This window comes from Belonocnema kinseyi, chromosome 6, assembly GCF_010883055.1.
Source record: "Belonocnema kinseyi isolate 2016_QV_RU_SX_M_011 chromosome 6, B_treatae_v1, whole genome shotgun sequence".
Lineage (NCBI taxonomy): Eukaryota > Metazoa > Arthropoda > Insecta > Hymenoptera > Cynipidae > Belonocnema > Belonocnema kinseyi.
In genome coordinates, this window is record NC_046662.1 from 34,615,693 (window position 1) to 34,622,753 (window position 7,061).

The window sequence follows — 7,061 nt, forward strand, 5'->3', positions numbered from 1 at the left end:
ACACGGCAATTAAAATGTAGATAAGGTTCAGTAAGGTTCAATTGACTTAGAATTCTAAATTGAGTTTTATAGTTGGAACTCGTCACACGATCAATAGCTTTGATAAACATATCATTTGTCCACTTAGTTATCATGTTTGTTTTTTAGAGTAACCGCATGAGGGTGAATCCATTGCCGATTCCATGTATCGAGTTCGCCGATAGATTCGAGTTGGAACTTAAATTGCAGAACCCAATTACACTCTACACTTGCGGTGCTGTGTGCAGTCTCTTTATAGAAAAAAAAAACGAAATATTTAGTTTACATCGATTCCAGGTGAAATATTTGCAGCAAAAGAAAAATTAATCATACAAGCTGAACTTTACTTCAATTGTAAATACCGCAGTTACCTTCAGCAATCATAAATTCGAATTACTGCGCAGTCAATAACACCCTAGGTAGACACTGCATTGCCACTGTAATTACTATATATATATACACGAAGCAGGCCTAAATGCAGTAGGTATACCGTTACTCACTTTCCGTTTGTTAGAAATATCAAATGAAAAAGGTAAAAAATTGTGAAATACGTTAAAGATGAAGATTTTAGTGCTAGTTACTACGAAACATGTAATTATATGTAACACTTTTTATAAAGTATACTCGATTATACAAATGATAATTCTAAAGATATTCTTAAGTTTTCACATCGTTTTTGCATTGATCTTATAATTTGTAAGGCTTTTCTCGAAATTCTTACCTGCGAGAATAATTCTTAGTCGAAAAGCATACTCTCTTAAATAATAGTGTTTCTAAACTAGTACAACAGTATTCACAATGTTTAGAAAACTCTCCCACTTGTCAGACTTAAGATTCACCGCGGAGCCTACAAAGTAACTTATGAATCCTCCAGAAGAATGAACGGAGATGCTTCATGAAATTACGAAATTCGGACAGATGTCAGGAAAAAAAGCAAGCATATTTGAGGAATCAATGAGGATCAAATCAAAGAGGAAAAAAAAGAAAAAATTATTGTATGGGAAATGATAATTTATTTTGGAACGAAGTCAAGAAAATGAGAATAGAAAAATGTTGTACAGAGTTAGTCCGAATCAAGAATATCATTATTAAAATGATATGGGATGCAGACGGAGGGAAATATTGTTTAAATGCATTTTTGAAGAAATTGTATTCATAAAAACTGTAAATTGTGAAAGGATACGCTGGGAAAATCCTTTGAGAGTGGCAAAATTGAAAACTGTGTCTCTAGCTTTAAAGCTATAATTGATAACTTAAAGAATGGTAAAGCTTCAGGTATGGGCGATATTACCACTGAAGTACTGAAGGACGGTCATAAGTATTTCTTTATATTAATCAGGTAGCTTACAGGGAAAATTTCAAATGATTGGAGAACGGCACTTATCGTGTTACTCTGCAATGAAATATGTGATTAAGGGAATACTCTAATTGTAGAGCCATCTGCTTACTAAATATCGCAGATACAATATTTACGAAAATACTTTTTCTATGGCGACGAGAACAAAACAGAAAACAATCTGAAAAGTCCAATATGCCAGGAAGATCATATGTGTTCTGATATTTGGCTTCTGACAGATCACAGGCAAAAGTTGAGAGTAGCAAAAAAGTTTCAAGGTAATTTCTTTATACGGAAAAAGTCTTCGACATGATGAATCGAATTAAACTTTGGCAAGTTCTCAAAGTATGGAGGCAATGTTTGGTTTCTAGATATAATAAAAGGAATACATTGAGGTAGTAAATTAATTGTAATGGGAATAAATGGCCATCTTTACTATACATTATATTCATAGACAAATTTCTGAAAATTACTCCCTTAGATACAAAAGGTGTTGCTCTAGGGACTGTGGCGGTTCTTGGATTAGCATTTGCAGATGCTCAGGTTGTTACGGCAGAAGTAGCTTAGGATTTGCAGGGAATGTTGAGCAGACCAAATACTAGCATAAAGAGCATGGGTTTATAAGATTTGTTTGACGAGAAGCATTAGTGGGATTATAGACGCCTGAAATGAAGATTGTTGATTCTCATGGGTCCTTTTGGCCAGGTTTGCTTAGAGGATGTGGTTGAGATAAAAATTATAAATCTTCTAATGGGCTTATCACTCACTTTTTGTTATCATGTGTAGACTCTAATACATCACGGCGTTGTGGTCGATTCGGTGTTGTGGAACTACGTGATTTCTAGTGAATTCCGGACTAATGTAAAATCTATACACCCTCCTGCACATTCCTCACTAATCCTTGTCGTATAAATTCTTTGATCTCCGGTAGTAAAACGAGACCAGAACCGAACGAATGATCATTTTTCATCTAAACGTGAAAATTCAAATCTCAAACCTTCTTTCTTCTCCTTGTCTCTTCTATCCTATCATATCCTATCATCACATATATTATCCTATCTCGATCAATCCTATTTAATTCAACACTACTCTACCCTGTCCCATGGTGTCCTGCCATGTCCAGTCCTGTCCTACTCTGTTCAGTCCAGTTCTCTCATGTCGTATCCTGTCATGTTCTGTCATGTAGCTATCCTGTCCTATCCTATACTATCTTATAATATCTTATCTTACTATATCCTATTGTTTCATAACCTGTAATTTCTTATCCTTTTCTATACAATCCTAACTACCCTACCCCATCCTACGCTACCCTATCATATCATATCTTGTTATATAATATCTTACCATATCCTATTATATCCTTTTATATCCTATTATATCTTAACATATTGTATCCTAACCGATCCTATCATATAATTTCCTATTCTATCCTTCAAAATTCTATCCTAACCAGTCTCATCCTATCATATGTGAAATTGAGATAAAAGAAACGTAAAACCAGATCAAGAATGTATGTCGTCGGTACAGCTGTACATTTTTTTCGTTTAGGTCTCATAACTCTTAGATGAATTGCGCCCTGTAATTTAGCATCTCTACTGGCTATTTATAGAGTGTGCTATTTATAGAGCCATCAGTACACTAAGTACCATTTATAAAAAAAATCAAAATACTTATTGGTAAGGTCAGAGAAATAACAGAAGTATATTTGTGTAAAGTCCAATGTAGATTTATGCCAGAAAGATCATGAGCGGATCAGATATTCAGCTTAGGAAAGATTGCAGAGAAAACTCTGAGCCAAGGCAAACAAGTTGTTTGCGCATTTGTTGATCCGGAAAAAAAAGCGAATGCTGGGCAACATGTGACTTCACACTTGTGCAAATTAAAGTTATACAATTTTAAAGGACTAAATTATTTGATAAATTATTAATCCGATCCTACCCCATCCGATCCTATTCTATTCGAACTTATTCCTTCATATGTAGAGTTGAGATGATAAAGAAAATTTGTATGCAGATGAAATATATATCGTTGCTTCAGCTGAACATTTTTTTTCCGTGTAGTTCTCATAACTCTTACATCAAATGTGGATGTTTTTGATGGAGAACCTATGCCAATGAGTGTATAATCATCTTTTTGATATTAGAAATGTGTACACAGTTGAAGATCAAATAATTGAAGAGATGCTGAATTCTGAAACAGTAAAATATTATAAAAAAATAATAAATCTATCGTTACAGCCAAATACATTAAACACCATTTACATGAGTTAGTTGTTGTTTTATTTTTTATATTGATTTACAATCACAATTAAGCCGTTCTCTACAAGATCCACTTGATTCACGAAAGTGCAAGCGAAAAGAAACACCAAGTGAGAAGCGAATTTAGTGACTAGAGAAAATTATTATTACTTTTCCAAGAGAAAATCAAATAATTTGCCCGTATGTGGTATAGCAAAGCAATGAAACTCAAATGTCATTAAACAATTCATGAATTTTTTTAAAAGCTGGAATCGTTACCTTGAAACTTTTTTCACTTAGAGAAAAGGTTTTCTTGAGGCAAAAGGACCTTTCTTGACGGATATAGAATTTTCTCTCGAATTTGACATTAAGGGTACTTTCATTTGTGTCAACAGAAATCCTTTTGCAAAATAATTATCCTTTAAAGGAATAACTTCACCTATTCTTGCAACAAAATAATTATGTTTGTGTAAAAAAATATATTGACGTGGTTCGAAACAAAACGGAGAAGGGGACGATGTTCTCGTTTAAAGACAATTTTTGCTCTGAGAGTTTATGCGTATATGATATAAAGTTCGAAAATATTTACAATTTTTGTGTCTGCGGTAAATAAAATCGGACGACGGAAAAAGTAGATATTCAATTTTATTTCAAATCATCTTCTCACCGTTTCTTTTTTAAAATAAGACATTATTTGTTGTCTGGTTGCCAAATCAACTTGTAATCAAGCTGGAAGACTCCAAATAAACTTAAAATTGACCCGAACAATAAAAAACTCAATTGTTGGTTTTAGAAAGACAAGATTTTATATCGTCGTATTGATGAAATTATTAATTTATTTACTACAGACCCCTAATTTATTATTATTTATGACTTTTTCAAAAATTTACGCACAAATAAAAGTATTGATTTCAATCAAGGTATGAAAGGTGCTTTTAACCACTTTTTCACTCTATGTGTGATAAAATGAGGATTGCGAAGATATTTTCCTTTTCAAGCATATTTTCTGTTGCTAGTAAAGACGTCTTAACTCCGGTCTTTGTTACTACCTTCTCGGTACTGCATTAAATCGTGTTTTCCTTCGGTGCAGCTGCCTGCAATATGAAGTTATGGTACCGCCTCGTATACCTGCTTTATACCTAAGTCGAACTTTCATAAATTCGTACAGAGACCCGCGCCGTACGAAGTTAAGAGGTCCTAGTGTAGATTAAAATATGTTTTTCAACTTCATAAATTGCTTATAAGTGTTCTATTTATGGCGAATTTCGTTTATTAAATAACTTTCGGATAATAAAGCAAGACGATTTGAAAAATAATTTTTATCTACAATAAACTCATCCACAGCAGTATTTACCTAAGCAAATTGTTTATTGCAATTTTGTGTATAATTTACATGTTTTTTAAATATATTGTCATTAATTCTGATCAACAGCGAGTTCATTTAAGTACATTTAACCCTAGAGATAGTGCCGTTTTTGAGACAGACAGTGAACCTATGTATATCAGGGTTAATGCTTAACTCATTGTTTGTTACGGTACTAAGTGTTAATCCGGACTGAGGCAGATTTTTTTTAATTGCTGCAAAACATCCGACAAGTAATCGAGACTATCTATTAATTAACATGAAAAATCAATCAATACTCTGATTAAAAAAATGTGATGTTTGAAAATGATTTACCAAAAAGTTTGCATGTTTCTTATGTTCGTATACCTATTTATATGATTTGTGCTGCACTTAAAATTTCAAACTATCGGCATGAATTATCCATTTATCTATAATATTAACAATGATTATTATACTAATCAGTTTTTTCATTATAATATCATTTTGACATAAATTGCTTAATCCCATATATTGTAAATGAAATTTTTTTTTAAACAAGCTTTTATTTAAATGCACTAAGAATAAGCGACATAATTTCTCTAAAAAGTGGATTGCCCGAGAGCTCTGGTTCTTGCGGTCAACTACGTTACATTGTGCTAACTTTTCAATGTAACGAATTATGTGGTTACGTCACCAGTATCGCGCAGTGCCACCCACAATAGTCCTCTCGTGGATGGAGGCCATGGTTCAGTTAAAAATGACAATAGGACCGAATCGAGGATATGACTAGACAGTGACCCCGGAGAAACGCAAGAATATCGTTTTGAATGGTCGGACCAACTCAGAAGGGACTTCCTTAGCTGTTGGTAAAGTTCAATGAATGTGCACCCGGAATATGCTCATAATACGCCACAGTATTAAGAGATCAGATATCTTTTTCACGCAAAGAGGGATACAAAGTTCTTTACTAAGGACAAGAGCAAGATCCTTCAGAAAGCACACCACCCGTTACAGCAAGATCACCTTCGTAGACATCCGATAATGCCAGCATGAGAAACAGGAGGTCAAAAATCCACCAAAAGTCTTTCTCAGGATGGAAAAGTTAATTTAAGTTAATACTGCTTTCCCTGATTTGCTCCCTGAAGGGAGTTTACGAGAAGGCGGTCTCCCTTTTTATTGATAATAGAAGAAATGATACTTCAGTAAGCCTGAGTAAAACTCGCGAGCGTGTTGTGCAGCTTCAGTTTAAAATTAAAACACCGAAATGGTTGAAAATCCACCTAATCGAGAAGAGATTCAAGTCATCTAGGAATAAGTATCTGGAAATACTAATAAACTAGATGAAGAAGCTTCAGGTATCTTACTCTTTCGTAACTTTTGTCAAGGAAAACTGTCGCAACTCTAAGAGAAGAAATCACCACTGGTTACTGCTGAAGAAGTAAAGAAATTTATCGATAGAACTACAAATTTTTCAGCGTCAGGGCCAGATAAATACAACAACTTTTTTTATAAAGGGTTCACTTCTACGCACCAACATCTAACTCGTATATTTACTATTTTCCTAAACAGAGAACAATACACCCCGCAGTAGTTAGTGGAAGAACGCACTTTGCTGATCCGTTAGACCGGAGATTTGTCAATTCCAAAGAACTACCGGCCCATATCTTTTTTAAACACTAGCTACAAGATATTTACTGGCATAATCGAAGATAGGATATTAACATCTATCGAGCCGATATAGAGGGCAATAGTTAAACAACGTGGATGCAAGTGAGGACTAGCTGGTTGCAAAGAGAACCTGTTAATAGACAGGTGTATTATCCAGATTCTATCGGGTATCGACACAATCTGTTAATGGCTTGGATTAACTATCAGCAGGCATTCGATAAAGCGAACCATGAGCTACTTATTAAGCTTCTTCAATGCATGGAGGTAGATTCAAAAATAGTGAGATGTATGAAAAAGCTTATGCTCTTGTGGCGGAAAAGGTTTGTCATAATATGTGACAAAAGACAAGTGACTATCAGCCATGTCATATGTAAGCGGGAGGTCTATCTAAGGAGACTATTTATATCTGATACTTTTCTGTATCTCCCTCTTGCCTCTATCTATCGTGCTCAGAGGCAAAACTCTGGACAGAAGAGAA

General features: G+C 34.2%; 1 long non-coding RNA gene across 1 annotated transcript in view; it reads right to left on the reverse strand.

The window, feature by feature from the left end:
* Window positions 1-3,096: 3,096 nt before the first annotated feature.
* The window catches only part of LOC117174745, a 10,583-nt gene continuing 6,618 nt past the window's right edge, over window positions 3,097-7,061 (reverse strand). The window contains exon 5 of the long non-coding RNA XR_004467353.1: window positions 3,097-3,544. This is a non-coding gene — a long non-coding RNA (uncharacterized LOC117174745). The remainder of the gene's footprint in view (window positions 3,545-7,061) is intronic.